This window comes from Haliotis asinina, unplaced genomic scaffold (genome assembly GCF_037392515.1).
Source record: "Haliotis asinina isolate JCU_RB_2024 unplaced genomic scaffold, JCU_Hal_asi_v2 scaffold_62, whole genome shotgun sequence".
Classification (NCBI taxonomy): Eukaryota; Metazoa; Mollusca; class Gastropoda; order Lepetellida; family Haliotidae; genus Haliotis; species Haliotis asinina.
The window spans coordinates 43,235-55,911 of NW_027133929.1; positions in this window are offsets into that span (position 1 = coordinate 43,235).

Below are 12,677 nucleotides of genomic sequence, written 5' to 3' on the forward strand. Positions count from 1 at the left end.
CCTTAACTAGTTTAAATACGTATGTAGGTAATGTATCTATACATTCACAACTTTCGCAATGCCTGTAGTGTAGAAACCACGTTCCAATATGGGACAAAGCCCTGTATTCGATGCTACTACACACGGTTCATTCAAATACTACCCTTAAGTGGTTTAAATACGTATGTAGGTAATGTATCTATACATTCACAACTTTCGCAATGCCTGTAATGTAGAAACCACGTTCCAATATTGGACAAAGCCCTGTGTTCGAAGCTACTGCACATGGTTCATTCAAATACTACCCTTAACTAGTTCACATACGTATGTAGGTGATGTATCTATACATTTACAACTTTCGCAATGCCTGTACTGGTTAAAAATGCGTATATATGTAGTGTATCTATACATTCACAACTTTCGCAATGCCTGTAATGTAGAAACCACGTTCCAATATTGGACAAAGCCCTGTGTTCGATGCTACTGCACATGGTTCATTCAAATACTACCCTCAACTAGTTTAAATACGTATGTAGGTGATGTATCTATACATTTACAACTTTCGCAATGCCTGTAATGGTTAAAAATGCGTATATATGTAGTGTATCTATGCATTCACAACTTTCGCAATGCCTGTAATGTAGAAACCACGTCCCAGTATTGGCCAAAGCCCTGTGTTCGATGCTACTGCACTTGGTTAATTCAAGTACTACCCTTAACTAGTTTAAATACGTATGTAGGTGATGTATCTATACATTCACAACTTTCGCAATGCCTGTAATGTAGAAACCACGTTCCAATATGGGACAAAGCCCTGTGTTTGATGCTACTGCACATGGTTCATTCAAATACTACAATTAAGTGCTTACAATGCGTATGTGTGTAGTGTATCTATACATTCACAACTTTCGCAATGCCTGTAATGTAGAAACCACGTTATAATATTGGACAAAGCCATGTGTTCGATGCTACTGCACATGGTTCATTCAAATACTACCCTTAAGTGGTTTAAATACGTATGTAGGTGATGTATCTATACATTCACAACTTTCGCAATGCCTGTAATGTAGAAACCACGTTCCAATATTGGACAAAGCCCTGTGTTTGATGCTACTGCACATGGTTCATTCAAATACCACAATTAAGTGTTTACAATGCGTATGTGTGTAGTGTATCTATACATTCACAACTTTCGCAATGCCTGTAATGTAGAAACCACGTTCCAATATTGGACAAAGCCCTGTGTTCGATGCTACTGCACATGGTTCATTCAAATACTACCCTTAACTAGTTTAAATACGTATGTAGGTGATGTATCTATACATTCACAACTTTCGCAATGCCTGTAATGTAGAAACCACGTTCCAATATTGGACAAAGCCCTGTGTTCGATGCTACTCCACACGGTTCATTCAAATACTACCCTTAAGTGGTTTAAATACTTATGTAGGTGATGTATCTATACATTCACAACTTTCGCAATGCCTGTAATGTAGAAACCACGTTCCAATATTGGACAAAGCCCTGTGTTCGATGCTACTGCACACGGTTCATTCAAATACTACCCTTAAGTGGTTTAAATACGTATGTAGGTAATGTATCTATACATTCACTACTTTCGCAATGCCTGTAATGTAGAAACCACGTTCCAATATTGGACAAAGCCCTGTGTTCGATGCTACTGCACATGGTTCATTCAAATACTACCCTTAACTAGTTCACATACGTATGTAGGTGATGTATCTGTACATTTACAACTTTCGCAATGCCTGTACTGGTTAAAAATGCGAATATATGTAGTGTATCTATACATTCACAACTTTCGCAATGCCTGTAATGTAGAAACCACGTTCCAGTATTGGACAAAGCCCTGTGTTCGATGCTACTGCACATGGTTCATTCAAATGCTACCCTCAACTAGTTTAAATACGTATGTAGGTGATGTATCTATACATTTACAACTTTCGCAATGCCTGTACTGGTTAAAAATGCGTATATATGTAGTGTATCTATGCATTCACAACTTTCGCAATGCCTGTAATGTAGAAACCACGTTCCAGTATTGGCCAAAGCCCTGTGTTCGATGCTACTGCACATGGTTCATTTTATATACTACCCTTAACTAGTTTAAATACGTATGTAGGTGATGTATCTATACATTCACAACTTTCGCAATGCCTGTAATGTAGAAACCACGTTCCAGTATTGCACAAAGCCCTGTGTTCGATGCTACTGCACATGGTTCATTCAAATACTACCCTCAACTAGTTTAAATACGTATGTAGGTGATGTATCTATACATTTACAACTTTCGCAATGCCTGTACTGGTTAAAAATGCGTATATATGTAGTGTATCTATGCATTCACAACTTTCGCAATGCCTGTAATGTAGAAACCACGTCCCAGTATTGGCCAAAGCCCTGTGTTCGATGCTACTGCACTTGGTTATTTTTTAAATACTACCCTTAACTAGTTTAAATACGTATGTAGGTGATGTATCTATACATTCACAACTTTCGCAATGCCTGTAATGTAGAAACCACGTTCCAATATGGGACAAAGCCCTGTGTTTGATGCTACTGCACATGGTTCATTCAAATACTACAATTAAGTGCTTACAATGCGTATGTGTGTAGTGTATCTATACATTCACAACTTTCGCAATGCCTGTAATGTAGAAACCACGTTCCAATATTGGACAAAGCCCTGTGTTCGATGCTACTGCACATGGTTCATTCAAATACTACCCTTAACTAGTTTAAATACGTATGTAGGTGATGTATCTATACATTCACAACTTTCGCAATGCCTGTAATGTAGAAACCATGTTCCAATATTGGACAAAGCCCTGTGTTCGATGCTACTCCACACGGTTCATTCAAATACTACCCTTAAGTGGTTTAAATACTTATGTAGGTGATGTATCTATACATTCACAACTTTCGCAATGCCTGTAATGTAGAAACCACGTTCCAATATTGGACAAAGCCCTGTGTTCGATGCTACTGCACACGGTTCATTCAAATACTACCCTTAAGTGGTTTAAATACGTATGTAGGTAATGTATCTATACATTCACTACTTTCGCAATGCCTGTAATGTAGAAACCACGTTCCAATATTGGACAAAGCCCTGTGTTCGATGCTACTGCACATGGTTCATTCAAATACTACCCTTAACTAGTTCACATACGTATGTAGGTGATGTATCTATACATTTACAACTTTCGCAATGCCTGTACTGGTTAAAAATGCGAATATATGTAGTGTATCTATACATTCACAACTTTCGCAATGCCTGTAATGTAGAAACCACGTTCCAATATTGGACAAAGCCATGTGTTCGATGCTACTGCACATGGTTCATTCAAATACTACCCTTAAGTGGTTTAAATACGTATGTAGGTGATGTATCTATACATTCACAACTTTCGCAATGCCTGTAATGTAGAAACCACGTTCCAATATTGGACAAAGCCCTGTGTTCGATGCTACTGCAGACGGTTCATTCAAATACTACCCTTAAGTGGTTTAAATACGTATGTAGGTAATGTATCTATACATTCACAACTTTTGCAATGCCTGTAATGTAGAAACCACGTTTAAATATTGGACAAAGCCCTGTGTTCGATGCTACTGCACATGGTTCATTCAAATACTACCCTTAACTAGTTTACATACGTATGTAGGTAATGTATCTATACATTTACAACTTTCGCAATGCCTGTACTGGTTAAAAATGCGTATATATGTAGTGTATCTATACATTCACAACTTTCGCAATGCCTGTAATGTAGAAACCACGTTCCAGTTTTGGACAAAGCCCTGTGTTCGATGCTACTGCACATGGTTCATTCAAATACTACCCTCAACTAGTTTAAATACGTATGTAGGTGATGTATCTATACATTCACAACTTTCGCAATGCCTGTAATGGTTAAAAATGCGTATATATGTAGTGTATCTATACATTCACAACTTTCGCAATGCCTGTAATGTAGAAACCACGTCCCAGTATTGGCCAAAGCCCTGTGTTCGATGCTACTGCACATGGCTAATTCAAATACTACCCTTAACTAGTTTAAATACGTATGTAGGTAATGTATGTATACATTCACAACTTTCGCAATGCCTGTAGTGTAGAAACCACGTTCCAATATGGGACAAAGCCCTGTGTTCGATGCTACTGCACACGGTTCATTCAAATACTACCCTTAAGTGGTTTAAATACGTATGTAGGTAATGTATCTATACATTCACAACTTTCGCAATGCCTGTAATGTAGAAACCACGTTCCAATATTGGACAAAGCCCTGTGTTCGATGCTACTGCACATGGTTCATTCAAATGCTACCCTTAACTAGTTCACATACGTATGTAGGTGATGTATCTATACATTTACAACTTTCGCAATGCCTGTACTGGTTAAAAATGCGTATATATGTAGTGTATCTATACATTCACAACTTTCGCAATGCCTGTAATGTAGAAACCACGTTCCAGTATTGGACAAAGCCCTGTGTTCGATGCTACTGCACATGGTTCATTCAAATACTACCCTCAACTAGTTTAAATACGTATGTAGGTGATGTATCTATACATTTACAACTTTCGCAATGCCTGTAATGGTTAAAAATGCGTATATATGTAGTGTATCTATGCATTCACAACTTTCGCAATGCCTGTAATGTAGAAACCACGTCCCAGTATTGGCCAAAGCCCTGTGTTCGATGCTACTGCACTTGGTTAATTCAAATACTACCCTTAACTAGCTTAAATACGTATGTAGGTGATGTATCTATACATTCACAACTTTCGCAATGCCTGTAATGTAGAAACCACGTTCCAATATGGGACAAAGCCCTGTGTTTGATGCTACTGCACATGGTTCATTCAAATACTACAATTAAGTGCTTACAATGCGTATGTGTGTAGTGTATCTATACATTTACAACTTTCGCAATGCCTGTAATGTAGAAACCACGTTCCAATATTGGACAAAGCCCTGTGTTCGATGCTACTGCACATGGTTCATTCAAATACTACCCTTAAGTGGTTTAAATACGTATGTAGGTGATGTATCTGTACATTTACAACTTTCGCAATGCCTGTACTGGTTAAAAATGCGAATATATGTAGTGTATCTATACATTCACAACTTTCGCAATGCCTGTAATGTAGAAACCACGTTCCAGTATTCGACAAAGCCCTGTGTTCGATGCTACTGCACATGGTTCATTCAAATGCTACCCTCAACTAGTTTAAATACGTATGTAGGTGATGTATCTATACATTCACAACTTTCGCAATTCCTGTAATGTAGAAACTACGTTCCAATATGGGACAAGGCCCTGTGTTCGATGCTACTGCACATGGTTCATTCAAATACTACCCTTAACTAGTTCAAATACGTATGTAGGTAATGTATCTATACATTTACAACTTTTACAATGCCTGTACTGGTTAAAAATGCGTATATATGTAGTGTATCTATGCATTCACAACTTTCGCAATGCCTGTAATGTAGAAACCACGTTCCAGTATTGGCCAAAGCCCTGTGTTCGATGCTACTGCACATGGTTCATTTTATATACTACCCTTAACTAGTTTAAATACGTATGTAGGTGATGTATCTATACATTCACAACTTTCGCAATGCCTGTAATGTAGAAACCACGTTCCAGTATTGCACAATGCCCTGTGTTCGATGCTACTGCACATGGTTCATTCAAATACTACCCTCAACTAGTTTAAATACGTATGTAGGTGATGTATCTATACATTTACAACTTTCGCAATGCCTGTACTGGTTAAAAATGCGTATATATGTAGTGTATCTATGCATTCACAACTTTCGCAATGCCTGTAATGTAGAAACCACGTTCCAATATGGGACAAAGCCCTGTGTTTGATGCTACTGCACATGGTTCATTCAAATACTACAATTAAGTGCTTACAATGCGTATGTGTGTAGTGTATCTATACATTCACAACTTTCGCAATGCCTGTAATGTAGAAACCACGTTCCAATATTGGACAAAGCCATGTGTTCGATGCTACTGCACATGGTTCATTCAAATACTACCCTTAAGTGGTTTAAATACGTATGTAGGTGATGTATCTATACATTCACAACTTTCGCAATGCCTGTAATGTAGAAACCACGTTCCAATATTGGACAAAGCCCTGTGTTCGATGCTACTGCACACGGTTCATTCAAATACTACCCTTAAGTGGTTTAAATACGTATGTAGGTAATGTATCTATACATTCACAACTTTTGCAATGCCTGTAATGTAGAAACCACGTTCCAATATTGGACAAAGCCCTGTGTTCGATGCTACTGCACATGGTTCATTCAAATACTACCCTTAACTAGTTCACATACGTATGTAGGTAATGTATCTATACATTTACAACTTTCGCAATGCCTGTACTGGTTAAAAATGCGAATATATGTAGTGTATCTATACATTCACAACTTTCGCAATGCCTGTAATGTAGAAACCACGTTCCAATATTGGACAAAGCCATGTGTTCGATGCTACTGCACATGGTTCATTCAAATACTACCCTTAAGTGGTTTAAATACGTATGTAGGTGATGTATCTATACATTCACAACTTTCGCAATGCCTGTAATGTAGAAACCACGTTCCAATATTGGACAAAGCCCTGTGTTCGATGCTACTGCAGACGGTTCATTCAAATACTACCCTTAAGTGGTTTAAATACGTATGTAGGTAATGTATCTATACATTCACAACTTTTGCAATGCCTGTAATGTAGAAACCACGTTCCAATATTGGACAAAGCCCTGTGTTCGATGCTACTGCACATGGTTCATTCAAATACTACCCTTAACTAGTTTACATACGTATGTAGGTAATGTATCTATACATTTACAACTTTCGCAATGCCTGTACTGGTTAAAAATGCGTATATATGTAGTGTATCTATACATTCACAACTTTCGCAATGCCTGTAATGTAGAAACCACGTTCCAGTTTTGGACAAAGCCCTGTGTTCGATGCTACTGCACATGGTTCATTCAAATACTACCCTCAACTAGTTTAAATACGTATGTAGGTGATGTATCTATACATTCACAACTTTCGCAATGCCTGTAATGGTTAAAAATGCGTATATATGTAGTGTATCTATGCATTCACAACTTTCGCAATGCCTGTAATGTAGAAACCACGTCCCAGTATTGGCCAAAGCCCTGTGTTCGATGCTACTGCACATGGCTAATTCAAATACTACCCTTAACTAGTTTAAATACGTATGTAGGTAATGTATGTATACATTCACAACTTTCGCAATGCCTGTAGTGTAGAAACCACGTTCCAATATGGGACAAAGCCCTGTGTTCGATGCTACTGCACACGGTTCATTCAAATACTACCCTTAAGTGGTTTAAATACGTATGTAGGTAATGTATTTATACATTCACAACTTTCGCAATGCCTGTAATGTAGAAACCACGTTCCAGTATTGCACAATGCCCTGTGTTCGATGCTACTGCACATGGTTCATTCAAATACTACCCTCAACTAGTTTAAATACGTATGTAGGTGATGTATCTATACATTTACAACTTTCGCAATGCCTGTACTGGTTAAAAATGCGTATATATGTAGTGTATCTATGCATTCACAACTTTCGCAATGCCTGTAATGTAGAAACCACGTCCCAGTATTGGCCAAAGCCCTGTGTTCGATGCTACTGCACTTGGTTATTTCAAATACTACCCTTAACTAGTTTAAATACGTATATAGGTGATGTATCTATACATTCACAACTTTCGCAATGCCTGTAATGTAGAAACCACGTTCCAATATGGGACAAAGCCCTGTGTTTGATGCTACTGCACATGGTTCATTCAAATACTACAATTAAGTGCTTACAATGCGTATGTGTGTAGTGTATCTATACATTCACAACTTTCGCAATGCCTGTAATGTAGAAACCACGTTCCAATATTGGACAAAGCCATGTGTTCGATGCTACTGCACATGGTTCATTCAAATACTACCCTTAAGTGGTTTAAATACGTATGTAGGTGATGTATCTATACATTCACAACTTTCGCAATGCCTGTAATGTAGAAACCACGTTCCAATATTGGACAAAGCCCTGTGTTCGATGCTACTGCACACGGTTCATTCAAATACTACCCTTAAGTGGTTTAAATACGTATGTAGGTAATGTATCTATACATTCACAACTTTTGCAATGCCTGTAATGTAGAAACCACGTTCCAATATTGGACAAAGCCCTGTGTTCGATGCTACTGCACATGGTTCATTCAAATACTACCCTTAACTAGTTCACATACGTATGTAGGTAATGTATCTATACATTTACAACTTTCGCAATGCCTGTACTGGTTAAAAATGCGTATATATGTAGTGTATCTATACATTCACAACTTTCGCAATGCCTGTAATGTAGAAACCACGTCCCAGTATTGGCCAAAGCCCTGTGTTCGATGCTACTGCACATGGCTAATTCAAATACTACCCTTAACTAGTTTAAATACGTATGTAGGTAATGTATGTATACATTCACAACTTTCGCAATGCCTGTAGTGTAGAAACCACGTTCCAATATGGGACAAAGCCCTGTGTTCGATGCTACTGCACACGGTTCATTCAAATACTACCCTTAAGTGGTTTAAATACGTATGTAGGTAATGTATTTATACATTCACAACTTTCGCAATGCCTGTAATGTAGAAACCACGTTCCAATATTGGACAAAGCCCTGTGTTCGAAGCTACTGCACATGGTTCATTCAAATGCTACCCTTAACTAGTTCACATACGTATGTAGGTGATGTATCTATACATTTACAACTTTCGCAATGCCTGTACTGGTTAAAAATGCGTATATATGTAGTGTATCTATACATTCACAACTTTCGCAATGCCTGTAATGTAGAAACCACGTTCCAGTATTGGACAAAGCCCTGTGTTCGATGCTACTGCACATGGTTCATTCAAATACTACCCTCAACTAGTTTAAATACGTATGTAGGTGATGTATCTATACATTTACAACTTTCGCAATGCCTGTAATGGTTAAAAATGCGTATATATGTAGTGTATCTATGCATTCACAACTTTCGCAATGCCTGTAATGTAGAAACCACGTCCCAGTATTGGCCAAAGCCCTGTGTTCGATGCCACTGCACTTGGTTAATTCAAATACTACCCTTAACTAGCTTAAATACGTATGTAGGTAATGTATCTATACATTCACAACTTTCGCAATGCCTGTAATGTAGAAACCACGTTCCAATATGGGACAAAGCCCTGTGTTTGATGCTACTGCACATGGTTCATTCAAATACTACAATTAAGTGCTTACAATGCGTATGTGTGTAGTGTATCTATACATTTACAACTTTCGCAATGCCTGTAATGTAGAAACCATGTTCCAATATTGGACAAAGTCATGTGTTCGATGCTACTGCACATGGTTATTTCAAATACTACCCTTAAGTGGTTTAAATACTTATGTAGGTGATGTATCTATACATTCACAACTTTCGCAATGCCTGTAATGTAGAAACCACGTTCCAATATTGGACAAAGCCCTGTGTTCGATGCTACTGCACACGGTTCATTCAAATACTACCCTTAAGTGGTTTAAATACGTATGTAGGTAATGTATCTATACATTCACAACTTTCGCAATGCCTGTAATGTAGAAACCACGTTCCAATATTGGACAAAGCCCTGTTTTTGATGCTACTGCACATGGTTCATTCAAATACTACCCTCAACTAGTTCACATACGTATGTAGGTAATGTATCTATACATTTACAACTTTCGCAATGCCTGTAATGGTTAAAAATGCGTATACATGTAGTGCATCTATGCATTCACAACTTTCGCAATGCCTGTAATGTAGAAACCACGTCCCAGTATTGGCCAAAGCCATGTGTTCGATGCCACTGCACTTGGTTAATTCAAATACTACCCTTAACTAGTTTAAATACGTATGTAGGTGATGTATCTATACATTCACAACTTTCGCAATGCCTGTAATGTAGAAACCACGTTCCAATATGGGACAAAGCCCTGTGTTTGATGCTACTGCACATGGTTCATTCAAATACTACAATTAAGTGTTTACAATGCGTATGTGTGTAGTGTATCTATACATTCACAACTTTCGCAATGCCTGTAATGTAGAAACCACGTTCCAATATTGGACAAAGCCCTGTGTTCGATGCTACTGCACATGGTTCATTCAAATACTACCCTTAACTAGTTTAAATACGTATGTAGGTGATGTATCTATACATTCACAACTTTCGCAATGCCTGTAATGTAGAAACCACGTTCCAATATTGGACAAAGCCCTGTGTTCGATGCTACTCCACACGGTTCATTCAAATACTACCCTTAAGTGGTTTAAATACGTATGTAGGTGATGTATCTATACATTCACAACTTTCGCAATGCCTGTAATGTAGAAACCACGTTCCAATATTGGACAAAGCCCTGTGTTCGATGCTACTGCACACGGTTCATTCAAATACTACCCTTAAGTGGTTTAAATACGTATGTAGGTAATGTATCTATACATTCACAACTTTCGCAATGCCTGTAATGTAGAAACCACGTTCCAATATTGGACAAAGCCCTGTGTTCGATGCTACTGCACATGGTTCATTCAAATACTACCCTTAACTAGTTCACATACGTATGTAGGTAATGTATCTGTACATTTACAACTTTCGCAATGCCTGTACTGGTTAAAAATGCGTATATATGTAGTGTATCTATACATTCACAACTTTCGCAATGCCTGTAATGTAGAAACCACGTTCCAGTATTGGACAAAGCCCTGTGTTCGATGCTACTGCACATGGTTCACTCAAATGCTACCCTCAACTAGTTTAAATACGTATGTAGGTGATGTATCTATACATTCACAACTTTCGCAATGCCTGTAATGTAGAAACTACGTTCCAATATGGGACAAGGCCCTGTGTTCGATGCTACTGCACATGGTTCATTCAAATACTACCCTCAACTAGTTTAAATACGTATGTAGGTAATGTATCTATACATTTACAACTTTTCCAATGCCTGTACTGGTTAAAAATGCGTATATATGTAGTGTGTCTATGCATTCACAACTTTCGCAATGCCCGTAATGTAGAAACCACGTTCCAGTATTGGCCAAAGCCCTGTGTTCGATGCTACTGCACATGGTTCATTTTATATACTACCCTTAACTAGTTTAAATACGTATGTAGGTGATGTATCTATACATTCACAACTTTCGCAATGCCTGTAATGTAGAAACCACGTTCCAATATTGGACAAAGCTCTGTGTTCGATGCTGCTCCACACGGTTCATTCAAATACTACCCTTAAGTGGTTTAAATACGTATGTAGGTAATGTATCTATACATTCACAACTTTCGCAATGCCTGTAATGTAGAAACCACGTTCCAATATTGGACAAAGCCCTGTGTTCGATGCTACTGCACATGGTTCATTCAAATACTACCCTTAACTAGTTTAAATACGTGTGTAGGTGATGTATCTATACATTTACAACTTTCGCAATGCCTGAAATGGTTAAAAATGCGTATATATTTAGTGTATCTATGCATTCACAACTTTCGCAATGCCTGTAATGTAGAAACCAAGTTCCAGTATTGGACAAAGCCCTGTGTTCGATGCTACTGCACATGGTTCATTCACATACTACCCTTAACTAGTTTAAATACGTATGTAGGTAATGTTTCTATACATTTGCAACTTTCGCAATGCCTGTACTGGTTAAAAATGCGTATATATGTAGTGTATCTATGCATTCACAACTTTCGCAATGCCTGTAATGTAGAAACTACGTTCCAATATTGGCCAAAGCCCTGTGTTCGATGCTACTGCACATGGTTCATTCAAATACTACCGTTAACTAGTTCAAATACGTATGTAGGTAATGTATCTATACATTTACAACTTTCGCAATGCCTGTACTGGTTAGAAATGCGTATATATGTAGTGTATCTATGCATTCACAACTTTCGCAATGCCTGTAATGTAGAAACCACGTTCCACTATTGGCCAAAGCCCTGTGTTCGATGCTACTGCACATGGTTCATTCAAATACTACCGTTAACTAGTTTAAATACGTATGTAGGTGATGTATCTATACATTCACAACTTTCGCAATGCCTGTAATGTAGAAACCACGTTCCAATATTGGACAAAGCCCTGTGTTCGATGCTGCTCCACACGGTTCATTCAAATACTACCCTTAAGTGGTTTAAATACGTATGTAGGTGATGTATCTATACATTCACAACTTTCGCAATGCCTGTAATGTAGAAACCACGTTCCAATATTGGACAAAGCCCTGTGTTCGATGCTACTGCACATGGTTCATTCAAATGCTACCCTTAAGTGGTTTAAATACGTATGTAGGTAATGTATCTATACATTCACAACTTTCGCAATGCCTGTAATGTAGAAACCACTTCCCAGTATTGGACAAAGCCCTGTGTTCGATGCTACTGCACATGGTTCATTCAAATACTACCCTTAACTAGTTTAAATACGTATGTAGGTAATGTATCTATACATTTGCAACTTTCGCAATGCCTGTACTGGTTAAAAATGCGTATATATGTAGTGTATCTATGCATTCACAACTTTCGCAATGCCT